This window comes from Pongo pygmaeus, chromosome 10 (genome assembly GCF_028885625.2).
Source record: "Pongo pygmaeus isolate AG05252 chromosome 10, NHGRI_mPonPyg2-v2.0_pri, whole genome shotgun sequence".
In the NCBI taxonomy this organism is placed as follows: domain Eukaryota; kingdom Metazoa; phylum Chordata; class Mammalia; order Primates; family Hominidae; genus Pongo; species Pongo pygmaeus.
Genome location: NC_072383.2, coordinates 89,644,720 through 89,663,327, shown reverse-complemented (window position 1 = coordinate 89,663,327; position 18,608 = coordinate 89,644,720).

Genomic DNA, 18,608 nt, shown 5'->3' with positions numbered 1-18,608 from the left:
ACTCCATCTCAAAAAAAAAAAAAAAAATGTGTATATATATATCTATACATATATATACACACACACACACACAATATGTTGCTGCTAACTCTTGTCACCCTACTGTGCTATTGAACATCAGAAATCCTTACATCTGACTGTATGTTTATATTTTGATAAAATGACATTCAAAAGAAGGTGTTTTCATGGAGGAGAAAGGGAATATAGCCTGAAATGAGCAGCTTCTAGAAGAACAGAGAGGAGAACTGGCTGGAGCGATGGGGAGAGAAAAAAGCCTGGCCTAGGGTTTTAAGGGATGTGGGAGAAACAGTTACCACTTGAGAAGGCTGCAGAGGAAGCAGTGTTCTCAGAGGTGAGACTCAATTCAACTAAAGCAATAAAATAAAGGCAGAGAGTCAAAGTTAAAGGTAGGGGATTTTGTGGATGACTGACAGTTAATCAGTTACAAAATACTCAATGATTTGTCAGCTTCAAAAAGTGTTTTGTGATTTGGCCTTTAAGATTTCGTTTTAAAACCATACCCGCTAATCACTTATCTTATTTGTTCAGATTTAGAGGTGGAGACACAATCAATGCCAAGTTTTTGTAACTAGTCTAAATGTGAAATACACAGAGCTCTGGCCTTGCTCCAATTATGGGAATAATTATAAATATCATTTTAACTTCATTTTTCAGAACGGGGCCATAGCAGGCATAAAAGCAACAATTTATCAAACTGCCTGAGGGAATGATGTAAAAAATGCTCATCAAGGATGTCCATCTGGACAGGACAAAAAATGACGCTGAGAGGACTTTGGAGAGTTTCTACCCAGTTTTCCTAAATTCCAGGAAGTTTTCTTAGTAGAAATGATGATGATTGAAAGTCACTTCATTTCTGGGATACTTGAGACTTCTGGTCTGCATATGTGACTGTAGGAAGAAATAAATAATTTATGTTTTGGAAAAACCCTAATTATCTAAAGATGACTCTCATGGAGTAAGAGGGAAATGGACATTTGTCTTGTTTTCCCAAACTCTTTCAGTACTCAGTGAATGATAATTAAGGTAACAACATGAATTCAGAAGGGCTTCTTATTTGAGCTGTCTTACCTGTGCAGACTTATATTATTGTGTGTGTGACAGACATTTTCCTTATTTTATTTTATACAATGTGTGTGAATAAATTTTTATACAACTTATTTTATTAAAGGCAGAGAATGTTTCATCTTACCTCTGTATTATCTACATTTTGGAAACAGAATGAATATTCAAATGTTGAATTAGCTTGAAAAAATGAATAGTTCTTATTTTCCAAATTTTCCATTTTTAAATACATGTGATTACCAGTACCAAGAAAAGTTTCAGAAGGTAAAAAGAAAAAATAATAACTATTTTTGTGGTTTGTCTTTGTCTTTCATTGTCACATATTTTACTTCTTAGTCTTGCTTGATGGCAGTTATGCAAAAAAAAAAAATCTTCGAAAATCAGGCAGTTAATGTTTTTATGGATATGATAAATACACTGATGACTCTTCCACAAAGAAAATGTCAATCTTCAAATGTAATACACATAAAACCTAGCTTTCTTAGCGTTTAGTGCCAATATCACTTTCAAACAAGCAACAGCCTGTTACCCAAGGAATTAAAAGTAATTTGAATCTTTAATGAAGCCTCTCTTGAAATTACCAGACAGGGTAAAATCAAGAATATATTCTTAACCCACAGAAAAACTTTTAATACATAACTTTTCCTTATATGTTTTAGTTTTACCTATCTCCCACAAATATGTGGCTATCCCAAATCTCTCTCCTCTTCCTTTCTAAACTACTGCAAACTCTCTTTTGACCTTTGGTTATGATGATCTTACAAATTTTTTTTCCCGTTGCCATTATTCTATCCCCTGACCTGCTGCAACACCCATTTACATAAAATTGTCCAGAAATCTGTTGGTGAGACCAAACCTTCTTTAGCTGAAATGGGAAAAAAATGGGCTGTGAAAACTCAAGCTTTAATATTTTAGCCCTGGCCAAATAAGTTGTAGTAGGGGTTCAGCAGAAGTGAGTGAGAAAGAAAAATCTTTATTTGATCTTCAGGATTTCCAACTAAAAACACCAGTTAAAAAAATATTTACATTAAGTCTCCAAAGTAAAAAGATTTTGCTGGGTCTTTGCTTTAGTTTAGATTTGAAATAGAAGTCAAAACTTCTCATGGCTCTCATTCCATATGTGGATTAATTTCTTATCCAAATATTCTTTTGCTTTTGCTCTGTAGCTCTTGGGGATTTTCTCACTGTCATGCCCATGGAAGAAAGAAGGGCACTCAAAGAGAAGATTCTAACACTGACCTACATGGAAGGTTGAGAAAAAAGGGAACTACCATTTTCCAGAAGCCTTTTAAAGGGAAATAGAACACAAATCCTCTAATTAGCAAGAGCAGACTCAAGACAAGCAGGCAGCCTTCTGTTTACCTCAGGACTAGGAAGGAGACCAGCTGGCATTCTCTCAAAGATAGCAAATGCTATTTATTGCTGTGTGAAAGAACCTTGCCAGATCAAGTGTATTTGAAGAAAAAAAAAATAAAGTTTACATGAGTGTTTTTTAAACCCCTGAAGAAAATGAGTTTGGTATAAGAAGATTCTCTGGAAGCCAAGTTAACTCTGCAGTGTTCTTTTCTTCTTCATTTACAAATTGAAAATAATACTATTTGGCCTACACAGTCTCTCAGTTTTGTTGGGAGGATCATAAAAAATAATATTTGTGAAAGCATGTGAAGAAATAAGCTATACCTTTCCATTTATACTGTACAAATGCAAAACAGTTTTATATATTTTGATTATTATCATGACTATCATAAGGCCAATGTACAAACCTGGCTTTTTTGAAATAAAATTAATAGAAAAGGATTTGACTACTGGGCCTCCCTGGAACATGTGAAGCAATTTAGAAAATAATTGAGTATTAGATAATCATTTAAAAATCACTTGGTTGCAGTATCAGCTTTGAAGCTTCTAGGCTACAGTGTACCTTTGTATGTATTATTATAGTGTTTTCTTTAGTATTGTGTGATAAAAGAGGCAAACTTCTATGAAAAATTCAGAAACTAATAAGATGTACATAATATGAAAAGAAAAAAAGAAAGGGAAATCGTCAAAACTGGTTCCACAGCAGAATATTTTAATAATGCAAATTATAGCAAAATGCAAGCTGAGAAATCACCAAAATAATAAAGCCATTTATAGACTTAAAAACTACCTCTTCTATTGAATTAGAGCACAAAGAAAAATCATTTTAATCTAGATAATTGTGGGATTTACAATTTTCTTTTAAAAAGAAAATTTGCTTTGTAAATGTTAGTATTGTTCAATATCACCAACAATTTTACTTTGTGAGGTCTTGTCAGCTGGAATACACCATAGCAATGTTCCGGGTTTTTTGTTTGTTTTTTTTTTTGTTTGTTTTGTGGTAGGGGTACTCCTGACACTTGAAGTGGGAAAATTCTTCAATGTGCTTTGGAGATGTGCAGCATTCCCATTCTGCGGGAAACAGGCATCAGAAGGCTCTCATAGTCACCGTGACAAACAAAATTGTCAAAATATCCCTCCAGATTTCCAGCAATCGCTCAGATGGTGGTAAATTCTACTCCATCTTTCCTGGGAGCCACTTTGTATTACACATCAGGAATCAGAGTCCCAAGGAAGTTAGTAGATTTTCCAAAATCCACAGAATGGCAGACCTGAGACGCACCTTTCCTTCCTGGTACTTTTCCACTACCTCATATGCCTCCTCTCCAAGTTCCCGTAAAGTGCAATTGGAATAACCCCGTGTGACACAACAAAGTTTGAACAGAGATTACCTCTCTAGAGCAGTAATGAGGGCACAAAAGTGAAAGGAATTTCACTTTTCCATATTTTTGTGAATTCTTTTAATAATTCACAATAAGTACACATTGGATTTGTGATGTTTAAAACAAAAAACAAAGTTCTATTTGATGTCCTTTCTTGCTACTTGTAAGACAGTTTAGAGAAGAATATTTTTGAATACTCTGTGGAGTACTTCTTTCCATTTTTATGCATGGAAAGAAATGACACCAAGTGCTGTCCTGGGGTGTTACTCTTCTTCATGTTTATAACACACTCTCTGTTTCTTTTAAATAGTAAGTATTATGAATAGGATGTTCCTTCCATTTGATTTTTTTCATTTTTACTCTTTTTTTCTTTTCTCCTCCTCCCATCTCACTATGCAATGTCAGTGAAGTATTCCCCCATGTCATATATTGGTGGCCCTACACTGAAACATGACAAAATCATGGCAAGGATAAAATGGATGGGACCATTGAAAACATAGGTGGCAAAACACACTTTTTCTAAGGGTAGTATTTGCAAATGTGATTTTTCAACAGGGCAGAAGGCAGACTAGATTAAGTCATTTCCAATGCTAACAAATAAAATACCTATTTTGAAAACTGAGAGTATCATTTACCAACCTGAGATCACTAGTTTTACCAAATTCGGACCTCCCTCATCAATGGTGTACAGACTACATTCTTTTAGAGGATTATTCCTATTTTCACATATTTTCTTCACCAGCCTTTCATCACATGTAAATTCAGATGGGAATTAAGTTGAAATAAAAAGAGACTCAGTGTACTACCAAATCACTTCCTCTCAAACTGGGCCAACTTTTCTCTTCCTCTTCCCTTGCATTCACATTTGCTTGGATTTAGCATCCCCTTTGAATTTCTTGTTGTCATAGAAACATGTGTTCCTCATTGACCTTTTGTTTTTCAAGGGAAAAGATAAACATGCCACCCACCATGGGGGCTCAACTCTGACTGTTCCCAGAGAGCTGCACCTTCCCAGCTGCAGAGTCCAGTGTGCTCAGGAGAGTGGCCATCTCCCAGCCCTGTTGGCAGCGACAGGCGGAGGATGGACGCCAGCTGTACTAGGGCTGGAGCTTCATGAACCTTTTCCTATTAGGCCGCATCCTGTCTGTCTGTCAGGAGTGAAGGAATGTTTCAGGTCAAATAAAGAGCAGTCTTATGCAATATAACCCCCAGGATTAATCTTTTGAAAATAACAGCAGGCAGGCCACCTGAGGTGAAGTGTAAGGAATAAAGTAGCTCCAACTGGACATAATGGAACTATGCTACATGTTATAGATTAGAATGCATGAAAAGAGGAAAAATTCTAATGTTGATAAGTCCTAGAGACTATCAATGGAGTTTAGGTTTGGAAAATACTTTTGAGTATTGAGGCAAAATTTGGACCCAAATCACGGCAGCACTGCTTCTAGCATGTCCTGAATATTTGTGTTATTTGTTTATTTATTTATTTATTTAGAGATGGAGTTTCACTCTCCCAATCCAAACTACCATCACCTCTCACTGAGCCTCTAGCAGTACCCTCTAGTTACAGGTGTGAGCCTGAAGGACGATGCTGGGTGTCTCTGTGTTATGAGTTGGCTGCATGAGTATATGAGCGAGATATCTGTCTGTATGCTTGACATCTTGAGGTAAATGTTCTGGAAACATCTTCAGGCTTAACACAGAGCTCTTGATTTCTTCTACAAACATTTTTCTCCTTCATACCTTTTCCCATTTAAGTAAATGGTAGCTAAGTACACGTACTTGTTTAAGACAAAATTCTTACGGTCATTTTAGAGTTCTCCCCTTCCCCTGTTGAGCCCTTACTTAGCCCATTTGCCCCATGTAAGCTTCCAGGAAGTCCCTCAAGCTCATCTTCAAAGCATTACACTTCTGGAATAAACCTCATTTTCCACTGCCACTCCCAATCCAAACCACCATCACCTCTCACTGAGTCTCTAGCAGTACCCTCTAGTTAATCTCCTTGCTCCCATGTATTTGGCTATCATTTTCCATTCTCTACACAGCAACCAAAGCGTCCTTTTACAAAGCCAATCAGGCTAAGTCATTTCCCAACTACAATTCTTAAGTGCCTTCCAAATAGTCTAAGAATTAAACTCATCCCCTTTATCAACACCCAAAAGGTCATGCATGGTCTAACCCCTGCCTAGTTCTCTGTGCCCACATTCCGCAACGCCACTACCTTGGACTCCTTTCTCTGCTTTCAAACGTGCCCAACTGTTTCCTGCTCAGAGCTCTATATTTGCCAAGTGTCTGCCTGAACTATTCTTTTCCTAGAACTTTCACATGATGTGAAACTTAACTTCATTCAGCACTGTGCTCCCATAGCACCTCATTGGAAAGGCATTCCCTGGCAACCCTCTTTATAATGAAGGTGAAATTATATCAGCTAAAACATTAAAAACAAGAAAACCCTCTCCTACTTACTATTGCATCACTGAGTTTATTTTGTCTGTAACAGTTATTGCAGTCTAAGGTTATCTTAGCTCTTTCTCTGTTTACTGGCTTTCTCACCCTACTAGAAGGTAGGGATTTTGACTGGGACTGAAACATTGCTTGGCAACAAGGTGAGAAGATTAAATAAATAAACACGTACTTTTTTTTCCTCTTAATTCTTTTAATTAATGAAAATGCCATGGAAAATAAGGGATGCTTAATGGTCCTTAAAGAGTAAATTTCTTTTTCTTCTTCTTTTTTTTTTTTTTAATATACTTTAAGTTCTGGGATACATGTGCAGAACATGCAGGTTTGTTACATAGTACATGAAACATGTACTTTTTTAAAAAATAGAATTCTTCTAATACAATGAGAAAACTAGTATCTCTTATCTCTGTCATCTTGACACCGTTTTTTCCTATACCATCATATTTTCGTCCCCTAATTTCTTCTAGAATTGAGCAGAAGAACAGCTTAGACTTAATGCAAAGGGGGAAAATGCACAGCTAGCTTTTTTTGTGTGTGGTTCTTGGGTGATAATCTAAGACCCTTTCCAAGGAAGCCCTTTGATTTGTTGCCTTAAAGGAGATTTAGAAATGTCTTGCCCTCCCTGGTTTGGCATAGAAGAGCAAATAAACATGTTTGGACTCTACACGCTTCAGGGCAAATGTGTATAGATTAGGATACCACACTCTGAAAACTTCTTTTTCCCAGAAAACGCACACATACCATCCAAAGAGAACACACCCTTTGCTGAGTCCAAATAGCTCCTGGGTGGTCTGGCACTAGAATCATCAAAATCATTGCTCAGTGTATTGTTCATAATGTTCATAGTATCCTGAACCCAAAGAAATTCATATTATTACATTGTTATCATTAAAAAGTACTGTTTCAGTTATAATTACCATAGTTTTTATTATGAAAGAAAAATATATTTACGCCTATATTTTTAATTCTTCTTCCATAACCAGTGAAAACAAACTTTCCGCATTTCTATCTTGGTTTTTAACAATAAACTAAATAACATCATACTTTTTCTTATTACCTTCAGAGCAGTCCTTACCTCAATCTGAATAGTTTATGTCTAAAAATATCTTTATCCCACAAATTGTAACATATATTTTGTCTTTTCTTCTTAAACTTAGTCTCCATAAACTCCTTATATATATAGCATATTTGCTCACCCTCTCCCCTTTATATCACAATATAGAGGAGGTGACTCGAAGAGTCCTCGACCTAGCCCATTTAGAAAGCAAACATATGTCAGTGTGATTCCTCCATTATGTCTCTTTCTAAGGCAAGCTCTCATTCTTGCTATGCTGTTTTATTTTTTTCTTTATAACCCAGTGTTTTATGAACTTTGGTTCTCCAAATTCTTAGAAGTTTCAAGGTAAAGCGTCTAAATTTATGTGTGGTGAAGAGGGGACCCAGAGGTGAAGGCTGTGAGAGTCCCTGCCTCCCCTTCCACCAGAGAAGATTTTCTTGTTCTAAGTACTGGAATCCTTAATATTATTTAGTTTGAAGAAATTATGTCCACTCCAGAAAAAGTGGAAAATAGTTATATGACCCATGGACTTTTGTATCTCTGGACAACATGAGACAAGGACCAGGCTGAGGCAGGCTTAGCACACCTGATACTACCCAAGGAGCTTGGGGTCTGCAAAGAATCAAAGTGTTTTCACTTCCCAGAGGCATTGTAAAATTTTTTCAGTACTCAAGCTTGTGGGAGACACTCAGGACCCCCCATGTGTGTGCCTGTGAACTCTCTTTATTCTAAGAATAATTGGACCATTAATTGTTTTTAAAATGGACCATATTGTTGGTACTTCATTAGGGTTGAGTGATGCAGTAGTCTATATTTTTGTCCTTTCAGTTTTTACTTCCTCTTCTTCGCTTTTGATTATATTGTCCCTTAAGTCCAGCATCCCCCAGTGGAAATCTTCACTTCCTTCATTCCATGCGTTGCCCTACCAAAAATCCTATTAATCCTACCAGACTTAGTAAAAGATATACCTTTTTCATGAAGACTTATGTGATACTCCATCAGTGAAAAATGATTGTTACTTCTTCTGTACTGCAAGGCTTGTGCTTTGATTTAGCCCTAAAATCATCCTTCTCAGTTTACAGTTGTTTTATGCTGCTTGCCCCTGGAGAGCAGGCCTGTGGCTTACATTTCAGTATTTACCCCTGACGCTATCCCTTCACTCAAGCACATAGCATAGTTTCTTGCATTCAGTGAATATCAGTAGATTAAAGTTTTGGATTTGTTAGAAAGGTAGATGGCTAGTCAAAGTTCTTAATTTTAAGCATCTTGAACCAACCCAGGCTAATTTATGCAGGAAAGAACTGTATTCTAGAATACTTACACAACTTGTGTTTAGAGGCCACACCATCAGAAACAGTCTCTAAAATGACGTCAGATAATTGATTCTATACAAATCCCTATGCAGCCACCATTGGGCACAGGCTCAGCTGTTGTACCCTGCAAACCATGGATGCTGGAAGTTGGACAGGCTAGCAGAATCACCACCATTGCCTCTTCTGGAATTTGATGTAGCTTCACCTGCTGCCCTACTCTTGCAAGAATGGATTTCTGACCAGTATTGCTTCTTTGCATTAAATACCTTTGAGTCAAAGAGTCAGAACTTGGTGAGGTTGCATCTTCCTAACAGAACCAGGGTTCTAGTTGCAAGGAAGGCCAGGAAAAAAAGATATTCACTTCTGTGGAAGTCAGTCTCTGCCCCAATCAAGACCCACCAGGCAAAGAAATGACCAAAAATAGGAAGGGGTTTTAGCACGTGGATATACAAAATAAATATTATTGCAGTTGTCTTTTTAAATTCCATATTTTAAAATGTATATTTAATTATCCAAATCCTCAATTTCTGAACTTGAAGGGAAAAAAGTCCTTAATTTCTATTTGCTGATATAACATGTGATTTTGTTATTTTCAATCCTATCAAATTCTACCAAAATTCAGTTAGAATTTACTCCCAAAGACAACACTTTTATAATACAAGGTAGAAGTCCCTGCACTTAATTTGTTTTGTGTATACTCCTTTAACAATATCTGTAGGATTTCTTAAGTTAGTTTCAGTTTCTACCAAAATTGCTCACTATCAGTTGACTAAAACAATAACTTGAATCTATGTTAAAGGCATCATCTTCTCCTTATAACAAATCTCTTTCCTATACTTTGTCTCTAACTCAAACCCTAGATTCATCTGCTACTTTTCCTGTGGCTGTTGATATATTCTGATATGTTTTTACCAGGACAGTCCTTAGCCTTCATGTACTGTTTCTTACTGAAAATGAGCAACAGAAGCCTATATTCTTGGTTTATTTATAGCAGAAATCCTAATCCTTTTGTATAGCCTGCAAAATAAATCCATCATCTCCCATCATCTGAGGCTTACATAAAAGCTTCCCTGGAAGCTTACATGAAATATTCAGTGGTCTACATATATGGTCTTTTGTTCAATTATGTGACACAATAATCAAGGTCCCTGTATAAACCTTTACTGGGGAGTTTCTTTCCTTCCTTTAATAAGTGGAGTAGATTCCTATAACATATCTTCTTCTAAAGAAATCTTGAATGCATCAAATTGAATTGATTTCAACATATATTTATTAAGATGAAAAATGGATCAAACTATTATAGGTGCCAGGAATAGAAACTAGATAAGACAGAGTCCCTACCTTCAAGAAGGTCATGGAGTAGCAGGGGAGAAAGATAGTGTACAAAAATTGCAATGTTATGTGAAAAGTACTAGAAGTAGGTTTAAGATACAGTGATAATACAGTTGGGAAAAGTGGACGAGGATCACACATATTTGGATGAGTTTAGCTGGATTTTGAAAGATGCATTGAAGTTTTCTAAGACTGAAAAGAGAAAGAAAAGTGGTCAGTTTTTTTCCAGAAGGAATTGCATGCACAAAAATTTAAGCGCTTGAAGCAGCTTTAAGTGTTTGGAGAATTTTAAGCAGTTTGTTTAATAAGTTAGATGTGGCTGGACAGGTATGTAGGAACCAAGGCATGCAGGTTCTTGTATGCCTGCCACAGATGTTTAGCAACAATGTAGTTTCAATCCTTCGTTTATGGGAAGCTGTTGGGGAATTCTGAATGGGAAATGACATGATCAGACTTATATTTTACACTTGTTAGAGAGATTTCTCTTGGCAGCCTGTGAAGGAAAGAATGGAGGAAGGTAAGGCCGAAACTAAAAGACCAGTTGAATAAGAAGTTATTGCAGTAGAACATGCAAGAAATGATAGAAGCTTAGTAACTAACTGAAGATAGGTAATGAGGAATAGATGCTTATTTGATTCCTAAATTTCTTGCTTGGGAGATTAAGCGCCCCTGACTGAGATAGAAAATGAGAGACGGAAGCTCAGTGATGAGTGGAGACAACATATCTTCCAATGAAGTATTAAAAGTAGTGGCAAAAACCACAATTACATTTGCACCAACCTAATATTAGACTGCAAATACCTAGTAGACGATAGGTTTTATGGGTCAGGCACTTTGCAGAAAAGTCTAAAGTAGAGAAACAAAGTTGAAAATTATTAGCATATAGGTTTTAGAAATTCAAGAGATCTGGATTCAGAAACAGAAATTTAAATAGGCAAAATATTTTTAGCAAATTAATCAGACATGTAAGAAGAAAACAAAACAAAACAAAAAAAACAGAAACCAAGGGCATAGAACAAATAATTTAAAGCAATGTAATAATAGGCCAAGTCCTTTAGAGTTAGCCATCAGGTCATTTATTATCCCTGCCAATGTTGCTTCAGTAATGTTATGTGATTGGAAGAAGTAGGTGAAGACTTTTTTTCCCCAAAATGCTGGTTAGAAAGAAATACAGTGTATTGGGAAAAGTTATTAAAACTGAAGATTAACCATATATCTAAGTTGATGAAAAGTATCCTGTACAAAATAAAAGTTTGAAAGGAAAATGGATAAATCAAGATTTAGACATGAGATGAAAAGAGCAGCTGAGGGTTTTAGCCTCAAGATGTGGGGAAAGTTCTCTTTAGAGATTTAAGAGATGAGACACAAGATTCTTGTGGGAGGTACTATTATAATTGGAATTGTAGAATATTGAGTCTTTTGGTCTCCAGTGGTCTCACATTTCTGCATTAGAAGAAACTATTTGCTTCAAATGGTCAACTCCTCAACTGAATGGGGCTTTAAGGACGTGGCACAGATTTGGAATATCTAATGGAAGAATGTTAAAAAAGTTTATCAATGATAAATAGAGAAAACATCCTTTTCCAAATCATTATAAATTTGTCTATCTTTATGTCATTTTTATCCCTATGTTTTATAGAAGTATATTTAAATAACTGAGTAGTCTCTTGGTTGTCATTTTCTTTCTTATTTTTTTTCTTTCTTTGTTTTCCTCTGTCCTTTTCCACATTGACCCAAATGTTAGGACTGCCTGTTTGCCCTCTTCTTCAAAATTCTTCAATAGTTAACATTCAACAAATCCCTAATAGGGGACAAATGGGAATACTCAGGCCTGAGAATGGCCAGACAACAGTTGTCACTTCCTGTTTTGTTCTTAGAGCATTTTTTTCCCTTCTTCTATTACATCGGCATGGCCTGTGTCTACATTGATCATCCAATACTCTGCCTTTTCATTTCTTTTTTTTCTGAAATACTGTTTTAAAATGCTTAGTAGTCCAATTTACACTTTCACCTCTTTCCTCATGCCTGGCCACCATAGTGGATTTTTATTGGCTTAAAACAAAAGACTTGAGCCGGGCACGGTGGCTCATGCCTGTAATCCCAGAACTTTGAGAAGCTGAGGTGGGTGGATCACCTGAGGGTGGGAGTTCAAGACCACCCTGACCAACATGGAGAAACCCTGTCTCTACTAAAAATACAAAATTAGCTGGGTGTGGTGGCACATGCCTGTGATCCCAGCTGCTCAGGAGGCTGAGGCAGGAGAATTGCTTGAACCCAGGAGGTGGAGGTTGCGGTGAGCCAGAGATTGTGCCATTGCACTCCAGCCTGGGCAACAAGGGCGAAAGTCTGTCTCAGAAAAAAAAAAAAAAAAACAGACTTGAATGAGTTAGCCATGCAGACATATGAGAGCTATGTTCCCAAACTGGCCTCTGGGGCTTTATTTACTGGCTTTTGCAAGGATTATATGTGTAGCATAGCAACTCTGATCAGGACAACTACTTTGTTGAGTTTTAGTAGACCATGGTCATTCTTCAGGGCCTGTTCACCTCAGATTTTTCTTGGTAGAAAAATGGCATACGGAAGTTCCAAGCTTCACCTCCAAATACCATACCACCGAGAGAAAGGCTTTCTTTCCCAAATTAATAATAGCTCCGAGCTTCAATCTAATTTGAATAAATCAGTCTAATCTAGAAGCTGGTCTTCACCCTGTTTGGCTTAGACTTGGGTTATTGCATATCTCACTGAGGTGATGGAGATAAGATGATATGAATTAGTTTCTATCAAGTAGGATCCATTTAGATCTGAATAAGAGATCAGTTCCACTTCAACCAAAAATGGATCCTATACAAAGCAGATGGGCTAGGATGAATGCTAGGGCACCAGTGAGATGCCTGCTACCATAGGCTCAATGGTACTCATCCTTAGCTTATCTTCAGGGAAGAATCCCCCATGCAGTGCTGGTTTCATGGACATATGATTTATGTAGGCTCATGCAATCATCATGATACTGCACAGAGTATAAAATACATGTTATATTATGTACATAATACATTAAAATTATAAGTAATTACTACATCTTCCTTCACCAGTCTGAATCTCATGAAAAAGGGGGTAATTGCATGCCTTTCTATATCACAAGTACCGATGAAACTATACACTGGCATCCTCCTTGTCAGGATAGAACATTCTTTTGTTTTCTTTCTTTATCTCTCCATGGACACGTAACTTGACCTCCAGCTAACATTAAAAAAGCTGCTTTTGTGGTTCAGCATATGGTCTTAAGTAATTGACTTTTTAAAATGATAGATGGAAATAATAATAGTAATAATTGCTCTACCTCACTGGCATGCTTTGAAGCCTGGACCCTTTCTGTTTTTGTTTATTGTTGCTTTGTTTAATTTTGTTTATGTTCTGTTTTGTTTTGTTCTATTTGTTAAAGATCACAATAGTAATGTTTTGAAAAATCCGTATGAGTTTTAAATATTTTCATTTAACAAATTCATACTTTATAGTTCATATATCACAAAATTGGTATATATTACCTCATCTGGATTTATCAAAATTTTAAATTTCAGACTTTAAAATGTGAGAATGAGGCAAATGTTCTCACTATTTTCTGTATAATAGGCTCTGACTACACCATGATTTCAGGCAACAAAACCGTAGGGCTCTTACCTATAATTGTGCAGGCAGGCCACTGCAAACCATAGGGAGTACTAAGTGTATTGTAGTCCTTTTCCTGTGAATGGTGGTTCATGAAGTGGTGCAGAGCCACGTATAGTAGTCACAAGTGAATATCCATATTATTTTAATTCATTTATTTAAATATCTGTCTTTATTTTTATAAAGTGATTAGCATCAGTCCTTTTTTATACAAAAAATAAGTATTCACATAAGTGAGAAATTGCTACACTTTAAGAGAGTATAAACCAATATTACACATAGAATATGCTTTTATTCTTTTAAATTACCAAAAAGTATTTTAAAAAATTATTTCTTAAACTTATACGCTCTAATGACAAACTTGACAAATTTCAGGATCTCTGGGCCTCATGTCTGTACTTTTTTCCATTGTTTTTATATAAGTTCAAGTATCTATCACAGAATCTATTCCAAATTAGACTCTTAGTGTTTTTTTTCTGTATGAATAAATGAATTTCTAAGGTAAGCAACGTAAGTAACATGAGTTGTTATTCCATTTATACCGGGATAGTTATTATGCTTTTGTTTGTATGCTTTCCATTTCTTATTGTCTGAAAAGGGAACTATGGTCATTTACTTGGGTGTCTATATATCAGTCTAAGAAAAATATCCTGAGTGGATATGATACGTGGAAATCTGGAACCTCATTGCAGCCCCCCATTGCAGAGGTGACATACAGGGACCAGGTAATAAAGGATGGAGTCTTGATAAACTACAGCTTTCAGTAGGACAGCCGGGTTTATTTTCCTGGTTACTTAATGGATAATTGAGATTGCCATGCTTGACACTTAGAGTCACCTCACACTGGGTTTCAGGCCTTTCAAATAAGAGCTATGATAGCAAGGAAGGCCACTTGAAAGTCCACAACCCCTCCCTGCCTTCACACAAAGTTATTCAATTAAAAATATATAGATTGTGTCCCAGGGTGGGGATGAGAAGGAGATTATGCTATCCTTGAAGATCTAAAATGGTACAGTGGTGATGTTGCTCCTCATATATTCATTTAATATGCTATTCTTGTCTCTGCAAAAATCTGAACAAGTCCTAAAGAATGACTGTAGTCTACTAAAAGTCCAACAAAGCAGTTGCCTCGATCAGAGTTGCTATACTAGACATGTAATCCTTGCAAAAGCCAGTAAATAAAGCCCCAGGTATATGGTATATGGTCATTTATTTGGCAGACGCATTCTTTTCTATGTGAATTAATAAAGAACAACAGAGAATGTTCATATTCATGTGAAACAAATGATGATATTCATTTGCAATTTTGCCCCAGGACTATGCTAATTCTCTCAACCTGTCATAATGTAGTCCAAAAAGATACAGACCATCTGGTATTCCACAAAACATCATACTGATTTATTATATTGATAACATTTTGCTGTTCAGTCAGCGTGAGCAAGAGTTTATGAAGATTCTGGAGGCTTTGATAAGACCCAAGTACTCCAGAGGGAATGAGATAAACTCTATGAAGATTCCAGGAAATTCAGCAACATTTTCAAGGGACCAGTGGTCAGGGACAGGCTGATACAACTATGGAGTAAAAGATAATTTTTTTGTATTTTGATACCTTACCACGGAGAAGGAAGCAATGCTTGGAAGGGCTATTGGGTTCCAGAAGCAACAGATTTGACCCCAGGGTTTACTTCTCTGGCTGATATGCCAGATGACATGAAAGGCCACCACCTCCCAGTAGAGCCAAGAGAAGTAAAGGTTCTGAATTTAATTTAGTTTGCGGTGCAAACAGCTCTGCCGTTTGGGTCATGTAATCCAGCACAGTTGAATTTCAAGAGTGGTCAGAAGAGATGCAGTGTGGCCTTAGGGCAAGCCCCAGTGGAAGAAGCACACCAGAGGCCTCTGGGGTTCTGGATTATGGCCATGTCATCAGCAGAGAATTACACTCATTTTGAAAAATAGCTCCTGGGAAAATACTGCACCCAGGAAGACATAGAACAATTGACTACATGGTACCAAGTGACTGTGTCTCTGCAACTCCTCATTATAAGCTGAGTTCTGCTTGACTTGCCAAGTATATTGTCAGAAGGGCTCAGTAGCTGTTCACTCTCTGAAGAAAATGGAATTGAGCTTGAGCAGAATCAGAAGGCCTGAGTAACCTTCATGGACAGGCAGCCCAAATCCCGGTGGTATCTGCCAGAGTTGCATCAGTGACCCTCTTTCAGTTTACATTTCACCTATGACCGTATATGTGTCAGGGTACATCCAGATGAAAGAAGAGGAAAAAGCATAAGCTTGTTTTATGTAGAGGTTATCATGGTTTATGGTACAAGCCAAAAATAAATGGGGCTATATGATGGGTACACTGAAAGAACAAGAACTGGGAGGCCAGAGATGTCTGGAGTGGGGTCATGTGAATGGACACATGGGGATCGGCATGAAGTGTGAAGGTTTTTGTCACCATGTTACTCTCTATCAAAAATGATCCACGCTAGAGGAAGCAGTGAGCAATGAATAGAAAAAATGGTTCAGCCAACCTTTGTCTTCAGGTAACCCAGAACTGGTCAAATGGGCACAGAAAAGAATAGCACAGTGGCAAAGGTAGAAACTGCACTAGCTCAATGGACTCTCATTTATTAAGACTACAGATAACCCTAATCACCCAAACTGCCAGCCAGACTTAATGCTGAGACTTTGGTATGGCACTATTCTTTCAGGAGACCAACTGGCAACTGGTGGCTAGTCATCTACTTTGGTATCCCTTTATTCTAGAAAAGCCAGTGGTGATTTTTATAGGAATGAAATAATTTTCTAGATATGAGTTTGCATTATCTCCCAGGGGAGCCTCAACCAGCATGACTATCCAGAAGCTCATGTAGCCAGATCTACAAACAGGGAATTTTACAGTGAATGACATTTGACCAACAGGCCCGCTTCGTAGCAAAATAGATGCAGGAGTAACTGTGGCATTCACATAGTGTGCATTGAATCACATACCGCTCCTATACTGTGTAGAAACAGCTAGCCTGACAGAGCATTGAAATTGATGAGTAAAGATGCAACTGAAGCACCAACTTGAAGGAAATACTCTGTGAAGACAGGGTGCCATTCTCTAAGATGCAGCATACACACTAGAGTCTCATGCATGATATTATGTTTCCATTAGGAAAAATATATGTCCAGGAACCAAGGGATAAAAGAAAGGATTGACCCCACTTAATATTCTTCCCAGTGACCAACTGGGGAATGTCTTCACAACTCTTGACTCTGCAGTTATTATTCTTGGTTCCCAATGGTGGAATATTTTTTATTTGTGAAAATGTATGGGGTACATGAGAAAATTTTTACATCTATGTAATGTATAGTGATTAAGTCAGGGTATTTAGGGCATCCATCACACAAGTACAATACAGTTTTTAAGTATAGCCATCCTATTCTGCTATCAAACATTGAATGTATTCCTCCTAACTGTATGTTTGTACTCTTTAGCCCACTTCTCTTCATCCTCCCTCCCACTAACCTCTGCCAGTCCGTTATCTATTTTTCCCATCTACTTCCACATGTTCAGATTTTTTAGCTCCCACATATGAATAAGAACATGTGATGTTTGTCTTTTTGTGCATGTGTTATTTCACTTAAGATAGTAGTGTCCCACCCATGTTGCTGCAAATGACATGATTTCATTTTTTATGGCTGAATAGTATTCCATTGTGTATATGTACCACATTTTCTTTATCCATTCATCTGTTGATAGGCATTTAGTTTATTCCACGTCTTTGCTACTCTGAATAGTGCTGCAATAAACAAGCAAGTGCAGCTATCCCTTTGATAGATTGATTTCTTTTAAGGTGGCATATTTTACCAAGGCATACAATACTGCCCCCATTGAATTATAAACCATTGCTTCCCCTTGTGCACTTTGAACTCCTTGTGTCCAGGGTCCAGTAGGTGAAGAGAGGGGCTACCATCTTGGCCAGAGTAATTGATTAGCAGGAGGAGTTAAGTCTGCTTTCACATAGTGAGGGTGAAGAGGAATATGTATGGAACTCAGATGATTCACTTGCATACTCCTTTATGTTCCCATGTCTAATTGTAACTATGAATGTCCACTTGCAGCAATACTAGTTTGAGATTACCAGAGGCTCAGCCTCCTTAAGAATTAGGGTTTAGGTCAAAACGCGAGGAATTCACTAAGACATACTCAGGCAACAGCTGAGGTAGAGGGAAATTTAGAACGGAGGGTGGAGCGGGGAAATGGTGATATATATAAGTTACAACCCTGAGACCACTGCAGCAACAGATGTTGTAGTTTGAGAGAAACAAGAACAGCATGGAGGATCTACTCCCAAATACATGCGGAGAAGATTTGTGTCAAGTGAAGATTGTACTGGGGCAGCTCTGTAGGTGATGAACCTGCTAAAAGTATAGTTAGTTCATTGTTTCAGCTGCTGAACCTTTGTGATCAGTAACAAGGATCACACCAAAGTCATACTCTACCTGGCTTATGTCAATAATAGAGAATGTCAGATGCTGGGCCATTTCTAACCTATGCAGGATTCTGCTAATGGAAAATTTTTGCTTTGGGACTTCCTGTCAGCATGGCTGAGACTTTCTCGGACCTGTACTATAATCTGAAGCTCTTTCTACTCTCTCCTTTTCCAAGTATCAGGCCTATTCTACCTGCCTACTCCTGCTCCATCTACCCTTTATCATTCACAAGTGTTTCCCTCAAAAAATCTCTTGCACTTCTTGCACTTCTGTCTTGGCATCTTCTACCTGGAGGATCTGAATTGACCCAAAAGACAAATCCAAAATCTTCCTCATCCATAGAGCAAGTGAAATTATATGAGTTTTGCAGAAAAGTTGAAAACTATTAATTAAATTTAGGCAATATAATATTAATTAAATTTAGGGAATATAATATTAATTAAATTTAGGGAAATAAATTTAATTAAAATTAGGGAA